The sequence below is a fragment of the Mastigoproctus giganteus genome, chromosome 7, assembly GCF_048544385.1.
Source record: "Mastigoproctus giganteus isolate SK-2022 chromosome 7, ASM4854438v1, whole genome shotgun sequence".
NCBI lineage: Eukaryota > Metazoa > Arthropoda > Arachnida > Uropygi > Thelyphonidae > Mastigoproctus > Mastigoproctus giganteus.
This window is the reverse complement of record NC_143581.1, coordinates 33,573,264-33,594,520: the sequence shown is the minus strand read 5'-3', so window position 1 is coordinate 33,594,520 and position 21,257 is coordinate 33,573,264. Positions and strand designations below refer to the sequence as shown.

The following is a 21,257-nucleotide window of genomic DNA, read 5'->3' as shown; positions in this document are numbered from 1 at the left end:
ACACCTGCATGTTTCAAAGAACATGTCAGTCCAACTTTGGCCTTAATTACAGATTGTATCCTTATCAGTGGATTCAAAAACCAGTTTTCGATAACACAGAGGTGGTATTTCGATCTATTCCTTCTTAAACACAACAGTAAATTTAGATACTAACTATAGGCATGCCAGCCTGGCATGAAGTCAAAATGGTAGTTAAGAGTTGGGACTCTGGGCAGGCCAATGAAGTTTCTGCATGCCCACAACTGTAGTGGCTCAGTTCAAAACATAGTCACTACAGGTGTACAGAAGGACATGATGCATTGCCATGCTGAAAGAGAAAAGGGTCCCCATATAGGAAGAGTGGAATTGTCCAGAATGTCAAGTTATTGTACAACATTAATTGTTCTAGGAAAAACAAACAGTCCAAACCATGAAAAACAATCACAGACTATAGCACTTCAACCCTACTTCACAGTTGGAAACACTCTGGAAAATAATGTTCTCCAGGGACCCACCAGATGAAACATGGTTAGATTAGAAAACTGTCCAATAACCTCCTGACTTAAGAACATCATGCTTTCCAGATAAGCAGCTTGTAAAGCAAATCTTTCACAAACCAGGCGTGATTTCTCATATATCTAATAGTATAACAAGAGGAGGCATTCCAAAAAATAAATTGTTTGCTCTCAAAAAAAAATGATAACCGAATAATCATAAGATTTATGTAAAGTCTAAACAAAAAAATTTAAAACTGTTTTTAACAATAAGATTTTAAAATAATAATATCTTTGATTAAATATAAAATAGAGGTAGACTGCATTTGAGGAACCATACCTAAGAGTTAAAGCAGTAGCACTCAATCTTTTGAAAGGCCACATTCCAGGCTGAAATGTGGTCCGATGTTGAAAGGACACATTGCAGGTAAAAAACAGTTCTAAACAAAATTTGAAACTGATTTTAACAAGATTTTAAATTAATAATATCTTTGATTAAATATAGAGTAGAGCAGACTGCATTTGTGGAATCACACCTAAGAGTTAAAGCAGTAGCACTCAATCTTTTATGTTGAAAGGCCACATTGACAAATTTCTGAGATTCCACATGCCAGGTAGGTAAAGAGTTGGTTTAACATACTGTTTTGCTTCTTGAGATAAAGAATTAGTGAAGACAGACTGTGTCTTACTTGAGAACTAATTTAACTAAACTGCAGCATTTAAGCGTAATAAGAAAATTTATAGCTAATTATGAATATCAATAAAAGAAAAAAACTAATACTATTTAAACTGACACATGCACAAGCAAGCATTTTGTGAATTTACTGGATGATTATTTTCTAGGGAAGCATGTTCAAGAGGCAACCAGAGGGAGTAATACTGTTTTATCTGATTATTAGCAGTGATTATTCCTGCATTAAGAGTTTACAGATAAAGGAACCAGTAGGTGGCAGTGATCAGTGTACTAATGTGGGATTTATTTAAAAGATGTAACTCCAATCAAGGGTAAAGGTTTAACATACTGTTTTGCTTCTTGAGATAAAGAATTAGTGAAGACAGACTGTGTCTTACTTGAGAACTAATTTAACTAAACTGCAGCATTTAAGCGTAATAAGAAAATTTATAGCTAATTATGAATATCAATAAAAGAAAAAAACTAATACTATTTAAACTGACACATGCACAAGCAAGCATTTTGTGAATTTACTGGATGATTATTTTCTAGGGAAGCATGTTCAAGAGGCAACCAGAGGGAGTAATACTGTTTTATCTGATTATTAGCAGTGATTATTCCTGCATTAAGAGTTTACAGATAAAGGAACCAGTAGGTGGCAGTGATCAGTGTACTAATGTGGGATTTATTTAAAAGATGTAACTCCAATCAAGGGTAAAGGGAAGGACTTTTGCTTTCATAATAGTGACCACAGTGGTCTCAGATAATTCTTAAATTCTACACAGTGGGACCAAACTGGTGATGCTACCAATGGCAAATTGAAAAAAGGGAAAGCATTCAGGGAAGTAATCTTGGAAGATACTAGGCTTTTCATGCCAACTAAGAAATACTGTTCTAGGTTTAGGCCCAAGTGGATGTCAGATTAACTAATGAGACTAGTGGCAGAGAAGAAAAATGCACAGAATACATATAAATTATCAGGCGACACAGAAGCCTATGGTAGATATAAGGTACTCTGTAATCAAGTCACAAAGGAGGTTAGGCAAGCGAAGGCAGATTATGAGAAATTTTTGTCAAAGGATGCAAAAAAAAAAAAAAAAAAAAAAACCACCAGCAAAAACTTCTTTACTTATATAAACGCTAAAAGGAAGGGGATGAATCAGATTGGTCTGCTCGATATCAATGGTTTGACTGTAGATGATCCTGCTCAGATATCTACCAAACAATGAGTATTATGCTTCTACATTCACACACGAGTAGGGCTTACAATACCGAGACCTCAGTTATTTTTTTTCCGGTATTCAAATACCGGTTTTTCGGTACTAATTTAAAAAAAAAAAAAAAAAGAGTTTATAATTTAATCACATAAAGGTTATAAAATCACCTTTATGTGATTATGACATCCTTATCTCTACTAGCAAATGTTCGATAAAGCATCAATGCAACCTGTCCACAATTCTCGGACAACATGTCTGACCGCGTCGTAACTCCCAAGTCCTGTTCCTCCACTACTAACTTTAGTTCAACTCCACCAAGTGTATAAGTTATTTTGGGGTTGCTGTTCCCCAGGTGTAAGACCTTGCATTTTGCTGAATTAAAGCATATAGCTGCCACTTTTCTGACCATCCCGGAAGTCTATCTAGGTCACTCTGAAGCTCTACTTGGCAGCAATCATTAACTACTCTACTGATCTTTACATCATCTGCAAGTTTAGACATCACACCCTATATCCCTTCATAGATGTCATTTAAAATAATCAAAAAAAAAAAAAAGTAGTCCCAATACTGATCCTTGGGGAACCCCACTTCTTTACATTAACCCAATCTGAGGAATAATCATTTATCACAACCCCCTGTATGGTGCCCTCAAGCCATCATACTATCCATCTAAGGATTTTCTCTATGATTCCAGCCTGCTCCAACTTATAACATAACTGCACATGTGGGACTGAGTCAAATGCTTTGCTGAAATCCAAATAAACAATGTTGAAATTATTCTCTAAATCCAGCTCACGAGTGACCTGTCAAAATGGCTAACCACATTTGTTGAACATGATTTTCTCTTTACAAAACCATGCTGTGTATCCTACAGAATTCCATTTCCATCTAAATGATCCTGAATTTCACCCTTGATCATTGCCTCCATGATTTTCCCCACTACTGAAGTTAGACTGGCCGGTCAGTAATTTCCTGTTACACTCCTAGAATGTTCCTTTATGTTTCAATTTACACCAATCCAACAGAATCTCTCCTGAGTCCAGTGATGCTCTCATAACTAGCCTTAATGGTTAAATGCATTCACTTGCCGCTTTCTTTAAGATTATAGGGTATATGCCATCAACCACAGGAGCCTTACTTGCCTGTAGGCACAAAAGTTCTTATTAAATAATCATTTGAAATTTCAACATCATTTCCATGATATCTCATTGACACAAAGGGTTTTTTTTTATGTAAATATCGATGGAAAGTAACTGTTGAGTTCATCTGCAACTTCAGCTGTGGTATCTAATACTGTCCCACATCCATTACATAAGGGTCCAATCTGATTTATTCTTTGCGTTTATATATGTGAAGAATTCCTCTTTGCTCTCTTTATTCCTTATCCCCACTCTTTACTCTCTCCCAGACTCAGTAAAGATACTATAGTGAAAATTATACTTTGCTGAATAAAATGTCTTTCTCCTTCAGAAAATTCAACCATGGAAGACCAACATGGAACAGAACATTAGTGTTCTGCAAATTCTTCCCAAAATAATATATTGCCTGAATCCAAAGATTTTACAAGATGAACTTGAGTCGGAAATTAATGAAATACTTTTAACCAGTGCTTTTTTGGGGACGGTATGCAACGGTACGGCATACCGGCACCTTTATTTAACAGTGACGTGTGACATTTGGATGTAATGAACTTTGAAATTTGTAATTTTCTGTAAAATTTTTTCACATGTTTACCTACTATTCGAATAAGCTTAAAATTATTTAACTAAATTTGCATTTTTTTACTGTCTATTGTTAAGATATTTGCTATATAAAACTGTATAACCATTTTTATAATTCTAAATTACTCAGTCGTACCTCTGTTTAATAAAGTCCTTTTATAGTGAATTATTTTGAATTCCCCTTGGAAGTCACATTTAAAATAGTTTCCGTTGAGCAAAGAAAATTTTCATATAACAAATGGATTGGGAGAGAATTAACTCGGTAGGCACTGTTCACATTACTGGCCTTCAGGCAATTAGTGCTGCTGTGCGAATTAAGAGAGCTAAAGGGATTACCATTCTACAACTTAGTGGTACCTGGTAAAACCTATCCGACCACTGTCCCACATACAGAGAAGTCGTGCTGGTCAAGAGTGAGCAGATCAAGGTGTATTCCCAATGAGTTCTGGCCCACCTTATACTGCAGTGGTGTCCAACCTTTTCCTGTACAGGGGCCATATTAAAAAAATTCAATGTTAGATTTCTTTAGTGTGTTACATTTTCCATATTTTGTTGTGTGTAAAAGTAAAATTGAAAATATTCGAAACTTTTACTAAGTACAATACACAATTACATTTACTGAACAAAACATCTTAATTTTTTTGATAATTAACAAAATTTAAATTGCTGTTTTAGTTCAATTTCCTTGCGGGTTGTAAGTTGGACACCACTGTGAATCAACTTTAAGCGCCCCGTTCGAGAATTAGAAAAGTGATTTTCTTTTACCCCACAAATAATCATCTGTTGTTTCGTGGAAGTGCGTTATCCACATTTTTCAATAAATTTTCCCTATCTCTGTTTACATGGTCACAGTACCTGAATATCCAAATGACACCATCATTTTGGACAGTTTCAAAAAAAAAAAAAAAAAAAAAAATTCAATTTAAGAACTAGTGACAATACCAGTGACGAGAGAAGGAAAACAAGGATAACGAAGGTATTAATCCTTCTAAACATTAACTGTTTGGTGAAAATGAAGTTAGAAAATTGTCAATTAGGTTACAGTTAAATGCAATTCGGGGATTTCGGGGGTACCTAATTGATAAGATTTCAGAAGAATTGGAACATTTGATGAACGCTCTGAGTACGATACCAATTTCATCGAGTGAATGTAAACGAGGATTTTCACAAATGAATCTGATTGCCAGCCCAACCAGCGCTTCATTGATAACAAAAACTGTTTCTGTACTACTGTTTCTTAAAACTGTAGGCCCACTGCTGACCTGCTTTGATCCAGCAAAATATGTCAATTCGTGGCTGCTTTGGAAACGTCATTCAGCAACCGACACACAAAGAGGAAGAAAAGAAGTCGGAATGAGGTGTCTGATGAGAACTTAATGAAAATTTGGAATATTCTACAAAAACTTGATTATGAAATTATTTTTACTAATATTATTTTTTACTTATTTTATTCACATTTTACTTATTTTTTTTTATATACTTGAATAATAAATTTATGCTTAATAAACTGTGTTAATATACTTAATTTGTTCTTATTCTAAAAAACATTACTACTAAAATAACAATATCAGGAAAAAAAAATTTAGAGTACTTTTCATATTTTTAATTTTCAATTTTTCCTGATAGCAAAGAATCAGTACTGGCACCTATTTTTTTTTTTAACAAAAAAAGCACTGCTTTTAATTATTTTTGCTAAAAAAGTTCAAAGCCTAGAAAATATGGACTGGGATCGTCTACGATTATCTCAGTACAATAGTACCAGAATAGAAGCCGAAGGGGCGTTTTCTGCCGCTAATCAAATATGTACCAAAATTAGATCCATTTAAAACGATCATACTATTGATTGCTTATGTTTTTTAAGAGCTCACTTCATCATTCGGACAGGTAGTGTAGATGCTTAAACATAACTAAACTGCAGTAACAATATGTATTTTTTTGTTTTTAGAATAACTGTATTTCTAATGATTTTTTTTCAGAATATTTATTATCGCAATAAATGTTTATTTAAAACATGAATTCAAGTAATTATAGTACAGTCAGTCCTCGAATAGCACAATAGTTGTGTTCCCAGAAACCTTCTTGCAATGCAAAATCATGCAATATAAATAACAGGCCCTATGGGAAAAATAGGGTTAAGTGCCGACCACCCAAGACTGAACACACATTTGTAACCAAATCACTACCAAACAATAAATAATCATAATAATATACTTACATATTTCATTACAAATATAACGTAATAAAATATTGCTAATGCTTTTATCGTAAGCAAACTTGTTCTTTTTTTGATTTTCTATCCAAACTGATGACAGCCATTCCATGTCTTCTAATTCTTTGTGTCTTGATCTAATGGATTTTATTACACTTTGAGTTGTTCCTGCTATGAGAGTTGTTTTATTTTTTCGGCATTCCTTCTAATTCTCGGCATTGCCTCATTTAGGCCTGTAGCACGTGCAATATTACATGTTCTTTCATTTCGTTTAAAGTGTTTCACAATTTCATATTTTTTCTCTAACAGAGGCAGACTGGCAATAAGCCTTACCGGGGAAACCCCGGTGGGCCGGAGGCCAGAAGTGTGATTTTGGCCATAAATGCTAGTATGAGGACGCTACATATTTTCCGGGTAAGCATTTTTGACCCAGTCCACATCTCTGTCTATCGATATTGCTTTTCTTTTTCTTTCCGAATCTGCAGTGTCTTCACCAGGACGCTTCATTTTCATACCTTTTAAGTATTTTACTCATTTTTAGGAAATAAAGCACAATTACAAAATGAGGAGGCACACTTGATACACAAACAAAGCTGTGTACGTGTAGCAACTGAATAAACAACACCATAAAGCAGAGACACATTATTAACACCTCACTAGCTCACATTTTACTAAAGCACATTTCTGGGGGTTAACCATAAAACAATAAAAACAATTTCCAGTTGAATTTCTGCTAGTGGAAACTGTTATAAATTGGTAGTAAACTCTATCTAATTGCATTTGTGATAATACCGATAGCTGGAATTGTGTGGGTTTTTATGTTTGAAAGGGAAATGTGTTTCCCCTTCACTGATTTTAATCATAAATACATTTTCAGAATCTTCTCTTCATTGCTATTGTGTTGCGCTCAGTTGGGGTGATTCCGCGTTCGACTGCCATTTCTTGTAAACACAAAGGCAAATCGTGCATAAGCGAATTCGGTTTGTGTTATATACAATATCGTTGCCCTATTTATAAATTGCTTATGATCGAATTCGCCAAGTGTAAACAAAATGTAAACACGTGTTATACGAGGACTTACTGTACTTGTTTTTTCCTTACTTTATTGCACCTAACTGTCATCAAAATTTATTGAGAAAAAAAAAAGTTTGTTTTTGGAATACTGGTATCCCGGTTTCATAAATTAAAAATACCAGTATTAAGATTTTGATTGGTATTGTAAGCCCTACACATGAGGAGTTATTCAGGGAAGGGAAGGCCAGAAGTTGATCACACTCTAACAGGGAATTAAATGATTTTGTAATAACTGAGAGTATAATGGAGGAGAAATTGTTGAAGTTAAATATAAGAAAGGCACCTAGGGTGGATGGAATCTATCTAGTTATATTAAAGGAGATGGCAAAGGAAGTAAGCAAACCCTTAGCCTAATGATGAGAGCATCATTGGACTCAGGGAGAGGTTGCCACAGACTGGAGATGTGCAAATGTATCTCCAATTCACAAAGAAGGATCAGAGGGTAACACAAGTAATTACAGACCTGTTCGTTTAACTTCTGTTCCAGGAAAAATAATGGAGTCACTGGTTAAAGAAGCATTGCAGGATCATCTAGACAACACTGCAGTAATAATTCAGACAGAATGGGTTTAAGGGGAAGTCATGTCTGACCAATTTGATTGGATACTATGATGTGGTCACAAAGGAACTGGATGCAAAAAATAATTTTGATATCATATACTTGGATCTTAGGAAATCTTTTGATACTGTTCCACATGGAAGATTACTTTACAAATTGCAGCAGTATGGCAGTAGATGCTACTCTTTGTGGACTAATGTTATTAGTGGAGTCCCCCAGGGTTGGGTGTTGGGCCCATTGTTGTTTTGTATATTTATCAATGATACTGATGAAGGTATATCAGGCTTAATGTCGAAGTTTGCAGATGATGCAAGTGTTGGCAGGGTTGTTAATGGCAGTATGCTACTGCAACAGGACCTAGAAAAGTTGGGTAATGGGCTGAGAAGTGACAACAGAAGTTTAACATTCACAAATGAAAGTAATGCATATGGGTAGCAGCAATCCCAGAGAAATGTACCAACTGTGTGGTGGTTGGTAAATGTGCAATCGGATATGAAGTTTTCTGTACCAATGCAGACAGGCTGCCAGAACAAGTCATGGGGTCTTGTCAATGATATACAGGAATTTTGCTAGCACACAAATGGTTAAATTTCAGTTTACCATATTGGCTTGGGGGGTTCAAAGCTGATATGCTAATCTGCAATGATATATTGATTATTTACTAAGCAAAGACATTCTTGTGTACTCTTACACTTTAACTCAGAGATACTCAAAGTGCATGCTGGGTATGGCCCTAAACAAGATTTTATTTGGCCTACAAGACATATTGAAAATTATAGTTAGTCATGGCTCACCCAGGGTCGTGAGCTGGATATCATCATTTTTCTCTTTCTTGGTAATTCCCTTCTACTTCTGACTCTTGTTCTCTCTCCCCCCTCTCTCAGGGTAACTCAGATTTTTTTTTTTTTTTTGGCTGATGCAGCAAGAGCCTCAGGCTTCCTTGCACCATATGGCTAATAATAATATCCCAGAGACAAAATATAGATCCAGCTTTGCATGACATCAGTTAGCTGCAAGGCTGTTCAGATATAAGCATGCACCCTAGTGTTGTGATATAGACAAGATACACCTGTAAGTGCTTTGATATTATTTCTAGGAGTTAGCATTAGCATTAGTAGAGGCATATGATGCAAGAAAGCACGCTTATATAGCATGAGCGAAAAAGATTTTTCCCATTTCACCCATCCATTCACTCCAAAAGTTTGTCCACTTGTTCCTTGAATTTATTTAAGCTATCAACTTCCAGAACGACAGATGGAAGTTTTTTCCAGCAATCAACTACTCACTGGCTAAAGGCAAATTTCCGCACATCTATTCGACAATTGTCTTTCCTCAATTTGAGTTTGTGCCCCCTCAAGTTTGTAATCTGAGCAAGAGTAAGCTCAATCCCATCAGCAATTGAGCTGCTCAATCCATTCAAGGCCTTATACACATCAATCAGATCACCTCACAGGTGCTTAGTCTCCAGGTGCTGCAATTTACAGAACTTAAGCCTTTCTTGGTAGGAGCATCCTTTTGTTCCCCTTTTCAGTACTCATTCTAGCAACTCTACATCCTTCCTAAAATGAGGCTTCCAGACCTGTACGCAGTACTCAAGGTGTGGCTTGACCATTGCCTTATACAAGGGGATAATCACCTCCTTATCACCACCTAAAGATTGAGCAAGAAAACCAGAAATTTAAGAAAGAATGAACCCAGTCATATGCATTTGTGGCAAATTTTATAGGACTTCTGTTGTGTTTAATATGTAGTGAAAAACATTCAAACAATAAAAAAAACGACCATAGAAAGATATTTTTTGGCTAAACATGATACATTTGCCAAAACATATCCAGCCAGTGAGCCAAGAAATAATACTGTAAACGAGTTGCAACAGAAAATGTTGTTAACGAAGAATTCATTGTCAAAGTGGATTAAATCATCAAGAAATACAAATGCTACATGAAATTGTAATACGAGGGAAACCGCTTATGGATGGTGAATACATAAAAGAATGGTTTATTAAAATGTCAGAAAATCTTTTCAGCAATTTTCAAAACAAAACAGAAATAATTACGAAAATTAAAGAAATACAAAAACTGTGAGGGACAGAGCTTTACTAATGTCCGAAGATGTAACCAGTCAGCAGATTATGGACCTAAAGTCAACATCAAGATTTTCTGTAGCCTGTGATGTTGGTGATATCGCGCAAGTTGTCCTTGCTTGTAAATATATAAATTGTCAAGTACCCCAAGAAGAACTGTTTGGTTTACTGCCACTTACAGGACAAACACGTGGAGAGGATATAGAAACTGTAATTACTGAATGTTTGAAAAATTAGGGAATTAATGTGAATGAAATAATTTGTACCGATGGAGTCCTGAGCATGAGAGGTGAGAACAAAGATTTCATTAATTTATTTAGAAAAAACATTTCACATGATGTGTTTTCCTTTCACTGTATAATTCATCAAGAGACACTTTACTCACAAATGTTTCAAAAAGAGATAACAGCAGTGATGGATTTGGTCATAAAGACAGTCAATAAAATAATGGCAAGACCATTACATCAACAATTCTGTGAACTTCCTGATGAAGTTGACTGTCAATATACTGACCTTCTTATGCATAACAGTGTTAGATGGCTTTCTAGAGGTGCAGTGTTGACACAATTCCATTTTATGGCAAATGTGACTTCACATTTAATGCACTTCTTCTTCTTGCACAAATGCACTTCTTCCAAAAGCATAACAACAGCAGTAATGCTTTTGGAAGAAGTGCTTTCACTTGAACACAAATTATGTGTTTTCAAAGGATACATAGGAAGTGGCAAATTATTATATTTTGCAATGTTAAAAAAATATATATATATATCAAGGAGATACTAAAAATAATCCCAATCCTATTAATTTTCCATTTTTCAACAAACGATTGTCAAAATGCATACCGAATTTTGCCATAGATTTGAGGATTTTAAGAAGGGAAAGGTGACATTATCATTTTTAATCAAATCACTTGAACTGAATACTTCTCAGCTAAATCTTTGTCCATTCCCTGAAATCAATGAAGCACAATTTGAAATGGAGTTAGAAGACTTAAAAATTAAGGACATATGGAGTGCAAGATTAAAATGCCTTAAAACTGATAGGTTTTAAGGACCGAATGATAGGTTGAGGCAGACAGACCGAAAAAAAGCGAGTTGGTAGACCTGCAGTTTAGTGTACCAAGCACGTTCAGCTTGCAAGTCACCACCTGCTCTGTTATCTGTAATCTGGGAAAACAGCTTTTTGAACACGTTTTCAGAACGAATAAAAAACAATTTCCTGAATTCGATTATAAAAATAAAAGTAGGCAATTATAAGACAATAATGGAAATAGGTAATTATTATTCATTTTTAATTAATAATAACACTGAAGTTTTGTATAACCTAAAAAAACATAATATGGTTGAGATTAATATGTACACTACTGTATTATTGGTCCGATCCGTTATATCGGGGTCTGCTAAATCGAGGGTTTACTGTATATTAAAAATAAATCAAGACACCATCTGAACAATGGGTTTTTTTTTTTTTTTTTTTGATTTGATAGTTGTTGGCGCATCGGCTTCTGTGGCCATATTGCACCTCCCAAGGTTTTTGCAGTACTTTGATCCAAGCCCGAGGCGGGAATCGAACCTGCAACCTTTGGGTTGCCGGGCAGGTACTTTACCCACTCGGCTTCTGAACAATGGGAGTCTTTCAGCATGTTTAAAGATGAAAATTATGTCATACTCGCACAATGATGATGAGACTTGCTCAAGAAATTCAGCAGCAAAAATCCCATTAATTCGTACCTAATTGGATGTTCACTACACTTTTTCACTATACTTACAGCAATATATTAATAAATATTTGAAAAAATGTATTTTCTTTAATAAAACACCTCCCCACTCTATTCCATTTTATAAAAAAAACTCCCCCCCCCCCTTCCCAGCTTGAGCCGAGGCTCTTTGGATTCTTTTTTTTCTTCTCCCCCTTTAATTAGATCAAAAATGGCTCTTCACTCAAAACAGGTTGCTGACCCCTGCCTTGGGGCATTAAAACACTTTCCATTTATCTAAACAACCCTGAAGCAATCTAAATCTTCCCCAAGTAGTGCCACTTGATGCTAGTCATTAACCACTCTAAATTTTAACATCTGAAAAGTTTGACATCGATTCATCAATGTCATTTAAGAAAATTAGAAATAGGAATGGTCCAAGCACCTATCCCAGAAGATTCCACTTTTAGCCTTAGCATCAGATTTGCCAACTAAAACTTTTCATGGCCCTATATTTACAACAAAAAAGCACCAAATTATTTAGATGCCTGCAAAAAGATCAATGAAATAGCCTTGGAATAATTAAACAGTAAAATAGCTACATCTATGAAAGTTATTACATAAATGTTATTATAATATGATAAAGTCTTTATCTCCTCATAAAAATTTTATTAAGAAAGCATCTTCTTGGAGATTCTCTACAGGTATTAAGTGAACTAATTTTCCTTGAAATATCATTTGATAATTTGTAATTGTGACAGCATTCACTGTTTCGCTTCAGCCTATATTTATTTGTTAGAATGGCTCTTAACTCTTGATGCTTAAGCAGTTATACAGTTTGGACTCTATAATATTCATATGGTTATGTTAACTTTCCCTACATAAGCATTTGAATGAGGTAAAATTAAAACTGCTACTGCTAATTGTGATAAATCTTGGAAAGGATTTTCTCCCTCCAGTGGCATCTCTATAAGATGCAATTTCAGGACAAAGGGAAATTGTGTCTGAAACCTGAGTCCAGTATGGCCGCTGTTAAGTGTGGACACACGTTTTCTGCGCTACCCCTGAATTTTGTTCATGAATTTGTGATTACAGTGCCTACTCTACAGTGGTTACTCTTTAGTAGAACTACTACAGTGGATCTCAGGGCGAGAAACTTTTGCTTATTTACATGGAACTTTGCAGGTTATTTACGTTTTATATCTATATCCTTTGTTGCCAGACTGTACTGGTCACCATGCTGCTGACAGCACGGCTATAGAGAGGAAATTATACCGCAGTTGCCACGCAAATACCCTGCACTTGACTTGGGAGGCTTGTGCGACAACGAAATGTATACCCCTTTGTGTGACAATGGAATGTGTAGTATTCCCCTCCGGCACAGGAATTAGTGAGTTGACATCTACTCCTTCAGCTGTGACCTTGACTGCTGCATTTCACTAATTTCCATCTGAAGGCACTACAGAGTTATTTGGCATTGACCCCCCCCCCACCTGCCAGTGGGGAAGAGCCCAAAACTTTGCCCTTTGATTATAGGGCAACAAATATACCCACGGACTTGTGGTTTGAATCCTTCAGCAGCTCTTGGAGCCTCCAATAAAGTAATACACTAGGAACTGCTAATTCAGACAACCTCATTAATCTGAAAACTTTACAAAATGGAAAATGAAATTGTGGAAATAACCCCAAATGACTCACAAAGCCAATCTGAGGAAGTCATGATGGAACAAACTCAGAGTTGATGACCCTGAAGAACAAAGACGGGAGACCACAAAATGGAAGAATAGAAGAAGAATGGGCCTAAATTTGGACCGAGAAATGCGCAGCACTAGTGAAGCCAAGGAATCATCAGAGCAGCACAAAGGTATCGAAGACCAAAGGCAGGGGAACAAAACCTGCCAATTGCACCCTACTCTTCCCCAGGGGACAGTCCTGGAGCAGGCCTTAATCTTACGAACAGGTTAGAGACCATTATGAAAGACAACAGCAGTAGAATATCCTCCATGCTAAGAGCAGAGATTGTCCTACAATGGACAAACCCGGAAACAATACTGCTTAAAACAAATGAGGAGCACCAGCAAGCGATTGCAGTTCTGGAGGTCCTCCGAGTGGATAGTGGAAACCAAATGCCCTGCACGCCCCAAGGACACCGGCCACAGTTATAGCTACAAATGAAACTGACCAGGCACAGCGAAAGAGGAAAACTCTCTTAAAAACTCCAAACCTAGTAATTGTACGACCAAAGAATGGGAAGCAAGAAACAACAAGCGAGGTTATCAAAGCTAAAATCATGGAATCCATGAAAGAAGACCTTAAAAGAACACGGATAAAAGCAATTAGAAAGATGAGGAGCACCGGAATCGCCACTGAGACGGAGACTAAAGGAGAAATACAAGCGATCATGCAAAACCCCAAGCTGGCAACTCTGGGACTGCAGGCAGAATCCCCTAGAAGGAGAGATCATGCCAGACTGGGAGTGTAAGGAACTTATAACCTCGAGGTACTCAACTATGTCCAGAGATAATAATGCTCGAAATTGGGTTGTATATTTGGATATTTGTTGTTGTTTTTTGGAGCATTAGCAACTAAGGCCATATTGCTCCGGGAATATGCGGTGGTCATTCCCTGACGTTTCCGCATCCTCCATATTTGGTGGTGACGGGCTTGAACCCTGGTCTAATCAAGAAGCATGTGTTACGCACTGCTGCTCCTTCCCACCTGGCTGCGGAGGCGCCGAAATTGGGTTGTGGAATTCACACCAGATGCATGGCGGGCTGTTGGGGACATGACCCGACTTTGTGCAATGGAGCTCACATAGATTCAAGGAACATGTGGTCGTGCCGAAATGTTTCAGGTGTCTGAAGTTTAGCCACACCACCCACATTACCAGAACAGAAGGCTCCAACCTGCAGACACTGTACGGAAAAGGAGCACAAGTTCAGAAACTGCCCAAATAAGAGCAACAACCCTACATGCACGAACTGTAAAACACAAAAAAAGTGGATGCAAACCACTCAGTAAGAGATTCAAAGTGCCCATGTTATATAAAAGCTAAAGGAATATACAAAAACAGAACCGATTATGGGGACACGCGGTAAAAAAAATTATAACTGCACAAAAGTAAGATTTTCCAGCACAATGCGCAGAGGGCTAAAGTGGTTGCTGACCAGCTGAGACTGAAGGCCGATGAGGAGGGGGACTGATATCCTTCTAATTCGGGAGCCATACACTCATGGTAAAAAAGTAAGAGGCTACCCTTTAGCCTACAAACTCATCCAAAATGATGGCGACACCCCATGGGCAGCAATAATAGTGCGAAACCCTGAGGAAGTCATGATGGAACAAACTCCAATTGAAAGAGTTGATGACCCTGAAGAACAAAGACGGGAGACCACAAAATGGAAGAATAGAAGAAGAATGGGCCTAAATTTGGACAGAGAAACGCGCAGCACTAGTGAAGCCAAGGAATCATCAGAGGAGTCAAAAATATATCTGGAAACATAATGGTGACAAAGGTCAGACAGTTCTGTTTGTCGTGGGCAGTCTGTGCTCACGTGATCTAGCCAATTGGGGACTTCTTTGTGGTCTCCTTGTACTGCCGACCGGGACAGGATATCACTCCAGCTATGAACTACCTGCAGCACCTCCTAGACATATTACCAGAACAAACAATAATCATTGGATCGCACGTCAACTGCAGATCGCCTACATGGCACAGCACCACAGAGGATAGAAGAGGGATCCACAATGGGGAGCTCCTGAAAGACTTTCTCTCTGGATCACAGCTGACTGTCCTAAACAAACCGAACCAGCTCCCAACCTTTTGCAACCTACAGTGGGAGGCGACGATTGGTATCTCACTCGCCACGACCAATTTGGCCTCACATGTCGCAGACTGGAGGGTAGAGAACTCCTGGACCACATCGGACCACTGGGTAATCACCTTCCAGATCAAAAGAAACCTTGTCAGAATTTCAGCAACTAAACATCAGCTCAATAGGTTTCCCATCAACAAAGCTGACAGGAACCTCTTTGAAGAAACGCTCACTGAAGCAATCCACTCTAGATATCAAGAAATCCAAGCAGAGACTGAGCTGGATGCCCAGCAACACCCAACCAAGACTACAGATCTCATAACAAATGTCACTCAAATTGCAATAAAAAGAAAAAATCCTATGCCCAGAGCAGTCCCTCGAGCTATTCGAACTGAGGAAGGAGGTAGCAAGAAGAAGAAAGGACTTCCAGCGAGCCCGCAGAACGTGGCTGGCACATGAGGTAGAGGCACTAAAACAACCATACAGGACAACAAGAAACCAGTATACAGACAAGATTCAGAGAAGTAAAAGAAAAGCATGGGAACAACTAGTGAAAACAACAGGAAACAATGACCCCTGGGGAGTGGTGTACAAGGTCACTACAAACAAACTCCCTAGAGGCAAGATGCTCACAACAACAAGGACTCCCCAAGGCCAGCTAACGACTACATGGGAACAATCGATAAACAACATTCTGCATACTATCTACAGGGAGCAAGTGGTGCCGAGAACTCTGCCACCAGAATGATAACTATGATCCAGAAGCACATGAATCCCCATTCACCTTGGAAGAGCTGCAGCAGGCGGCAGCAAGGATTAGAAACAGAAAGTGCCCTAGCACAGACCAGATGGAACCTGAGATCGTCAAGTGAGTGGTTGAATTGGCACCCAACCTACTTCTGCACCTATATAACTGCTGTTTGAAAGCGGGATACTTCCCAAAACAGTGGAGGACAGCTATTCTAAAATTAATCCTCAAAAATTCTGGCAAGAACCCTGAACAACCAGAATCATACAGGCCAATAGCGCTCCTAACCGTGGCAAGTAAACTCTATGAAAGACTCCTACACAAACGACTACAACAACACTATAAAGCAGCAGCAGACTTAAATGCACCAAACCAATATGGCTTCAAGCCTGGATCCTCCACAACAGACGACGTGAGGAATCGCCTCATAGCAGCGGAAAACAAATACTTTCTGGCCATTTCGGAGGACTTTGCCAGGGCGTTCGACTCCCTCTGGTGGCCAAGCGTCCTTGGCAGACTCCGACAGGCACAAACTCCAACAAACCTCTTACATGCCATCAGCTCCTACCTTGCACAGCGAAAGATAGAAGTCATAACCCTTTACCAAAGATTAGTCAGAGAAGTACACAGAGAATGCCCGCAAGGGTCAGTTTTGGGCCTACTGTTGTGGAATTTCATCTTCAATGAGTTCCTGCGTATTGACCTGGGAGACGTCAAGTCTCAGGCATTCGCCGACAACCTAATATTGACAGTGGCGGCTAACTCCAGAGCCCGGTTGGAAATAGCAGCGAACAGAGCCCTCATCACTCTACAAGAATGTGCAGAAGCGAACTACCTGGTAATATTGCCCACCAAAACAACATCTATACTCCTCAGGGGAATCCTTGATCCAAGAAGACCCCCACAGATAAAAATAAGGGGAGCCACAATCAGGTTCGCCACCAAAATAAGATATCTTGGCATAATCCTCGACACAAAGCTCACGTTCAGGCCACACCTCATACAACTCAGAAAGAAAATTAGAAACTATGCTGCCATGTAGCCCGAGTCACATGACGAGAGTGGGGACTATACAAAAGAACACTGGCTCTTTATTACAAAGCCACTTTTATCCCCATAATCACATATGCAGCTGCCATGTTCTACCACAAAATGACGACTGTAGCAAAAGGATCCTGAACTCAATACAACGGTCAATATTGTTGAAAATAACACGAGCTTGTAATACAGTCAGCACAGAGGTGCTCCAGGTTCTGGCAGGAGTCTTGCTGCTGGATCTGGAAATTATTAGATGGGGCCTGACATATTACATAATGAAAGGAATTACCATTACCTTCTTGGGGCATACAATAGAACCGGAAAACGGAGAAAAAGAAGAGAAGCACGACTGCAGGCACACCTGAAACAAACGGGGCAGACCAGAGGGTCCACCTCACACAAGGGCGAGGTAACAAGGAAATTCATCCCCCTTGTAGAAAAAAACCTACCCGAAGTCATCTGCGTCACTCCACCCGGGCCTCTACACAACCTTCATGTTGGCTGGCCACAGGGCCCTTTAATGACAAACTCGCCTCTGGGTATACTCCAAGGTCCTTGTGGAGAAAGAGAAAGCTGGGAGCATCTGATGTACCAGTGCCCCATATATGAGGACCTGCAGGGTATTTTCATAACGAGACTAAGATTCAAACCCCAGTGGCAAGAACATCACCTATTGGATTCAAGGGACGAATACCAAATCCTGTCCAAATTTGCCTGGGACCTCTTCACAAGAAGAACCCAAAATGCGATCAGGAACTGACGAGAAGATCCACTGAAGAGAATGTCGTAAGCAAAACCACACAAGCACAAGACATCCCAAGAGACATTGAGTATGACTCTCAACTACAATGATCAATCCTCCTGAGCACTCAAAGACAAACTGAGATAACCCGACCCAGCAAACAACGATGGTGGATGCAGCACCTGGCTGACAGTGATTCGTCACTGTCAGCCAGCTGAGACAAATAAGGAACTAATCTCTCCAAAGAAAACACCTAAAGCAGGAATAAGAAAACACAAGGATGGGGCTAGCCCCATAAATGATGCAACTAGAAACGACAAAACAAAGTGCAGCTTAATTGCCAAATGCCATATGGCGACCTGAAGAAGGCACCCTAGCCCCCTTCATCTTTGAATTACATTTCCCTGGGGAAGGGTGTTTCCCCCCCCCCCCCCCCCTCGCCACCCACACCTTTCCTCTCTAGTGGTGCATGGGCCTGCTACACTGAAACATGGGGCCACGTTCTCTATTGGACCGATACTTGTGCCTTTCTCCCCCCCCCATTCTTCACTCTCCCTTCCCTCTCCATCTGTAGACTAGCAAAAACCCCACACACCTAAATTTAAGCATGTCAAATCGCCTTTCGCCCATATTTTGGCCTTTTCAAATTCAAGCGACACCACCATCGCGCAATCGATTAGTTAATTTATTATTTTTCTTTATAGGTCCTAGCCGCCGAAATCTCAGGAAACTATGCGGCAGGACCTGCCAGAGTAAATGAGTCTATTGGGTTCCTTGTCTGCCTCTATGGGGTGAAAGTAGGGCAACGTTGGGCCTCAGCAGGGGTCCAGCAGCTAAACGACCAGATGAACAACAGTACATGACATCACACAGATACAAAGCCCACACACTTTTAAATTTCTGGCATTTCCTAGTGAACTGGTACACCCACAATGAAAGCAACGCGGAGATGGGGGAAACCCCTGGTGCCGTTAGGCATCAATATACTTTCACTTCGCTTGTACCTATATACTGGTGGGTTCATTCATTAGACAGCATTGCATTGCCCAAGAACCAGGTATCCCATGAATTCTGTCCTTTCCATGTACAAGCTTCAAAGATTGATTTCCTTCATTTATTGCATCAAAAAGTTCATTATATTTAGCCTGATGAACCCATGAATGAGAGAGAACCAACTGTATTTCCTTTATCATAAAATCCAAATTCCTTGGCAGACAGCCAGTTGCAACATGCGACACAGCAAGTTGAAGAGAATGACAAACACATATAATACTTATTAGATATGGAATTTCTTTTTTTGTTGCATATACTACATTGTTTATACCTATCATAACTGAGGCATTGTCTGTTCCAGTGAAATTAGATTTTGGGAATCAATGCTATGTTTCTTTAAGCATTCTTTTATCACAATTCTATTAAATCTAAATAAGTTACAATAATCTTCCCCTTTATCTCAGAATAATATCTCATAACAATTCCTAATAATTTACTACCAGTAATATCAATACATTCATCAATAATTAAACTAAACTTGCTATTTTTAAGTCATTTTTCAAATCCTGACCAAAATATGGCCCAAGAACATTATTAATAATTGCACTACACTTTGATCGTTTCAATTTCAGGTTTTTCAGTGCTTTGCTGTCGTCAAAGTAGTCTTTACATAATTCACTTAAATGGTCCACTACTTTTAATGAACAGTACTCAGCTATGAACAGAGACATGCTAACTTCTGTTTGTTTTACACTGAGATTGTCTCTTACAAATGGTGTGTTTGTCTCTGACTACTAAATGGCTCTGGCTTTTGTGTGCTTATTAGTATTACTTTGTCTCTCTATATCACTTAATCTAGCAGCTAGAAAACATTTGCAGTAATTACAAAAGAATTACTGTATCATCACCTTCTACTCTGTTAAGCCAATTTTTGTACTTTGCTTCCTTAAGCTATTCACTTATAAAATGCTGAGTATAATTTTTGCTCATTATTAACAACACTAAAAAAAGGACAACAATAACTGAAACAACTGCAAGCAAGAAAACGGTGATATTTACAATTCTCAATAACAAAAGACATGAGTCAGGGCTGTCAGATACCAATGTGGTCCTGAACTTCTGATAACAATAACAAAGGGGCGAGTCACATTTGTTTGAAATTCTGGAAACAAAAATTGGAATCCTGATTGACCCAACACTTGCAGTTAAAGATATAACTAGTTTACCGTATTGAGGTTTCTTATGATGCTAAATATTTACTCGCCATATTTTGCTGTATATTTTAAAAACCACTAAATTGAGCATTAAAGTCAAAAGTATCTAAAATAATGCCATGGCATACAAAATTGACAACACTTGCTAACATACTCTGAAAAGTAGCTATTAATTACGATCCTTTATCTCCTGTCATGTAACTATTCTGTAATTTAAGGAACTTACCTGTGAGCTCAATATATTCCCAACTTATAGAGCAATATTTTGTGTGTAACCTATTCAGATACTTTGCTAACATACAAATAAACAATGTCAAAGTTATTTCCTGCATCAACTCATGAATGACACTGATGTAATAATTTAGGAGGTTATTAACAATGTTTTCCCCTTTACAAAACCATGCTGTGTTCCCTCAGGAACATCATTTCTATCTAGATGACACTGTATTTTATTCTTAATCCATACTGGCGATCGTTGATAAGATGGAAGGTTTCTAGGTAGTTTAAGAGTTGGTGATTAATTAATTTCTCCATTACTTTATAAAGAGTAGAAGTAATTGCAATGGGATGATAACTGGATGGGAGGGATTTGTCACCCTTTTCAGGAAATGGCTGGATATGAGCAAATTTCCAAGCAGAAGGAAAAACACCTTTGGAATAAGAAAGTGAAAAAAGGCAGCAAAAAATAGGAGTAAGTTCAGGAGCACAGGTTTTGAGAACAACTGGAGAAATACCATCAGGACCTGGAGCTTTCTTAGCATCAAGATTCGTCAAAATCCGTCTGACATCCTTTTGACGGAAGATCACAGGAGGCATTGAATGGAGCGTGTTGGGAATGGTGGGAGGTGTTTTACCACGATCATTAATACATGAGTTGGAAGAAAAATGGGATGCTAGAAAGTCAGCTTTATCCTTGGCTGAAGTGACAACAGAACCATCTGGTTTGGACAGTGGTGGGAGCAGAGATGGGCAAAAGTTGCGGCCAATAGCTTTGGCAAGAGA

The 21,257-nt window shown here is 38.4% G+C and overlaps 1 protein-coding gene across 1 annotated transcript in view; it reads right to left on the bottom strand.

The window, feature by feature from the left end:
• LOC150082804 (DNA topoisomerase I, mitochondrial-like) overlaps window positions 1-21,257 on the bottom strand; it is a 214,617-nt gene that overhangs the window by 123,977 nt on the left and 69,383 nt on the right. The gene's annotated exons all lie outside the window — the stretch shown is intronic.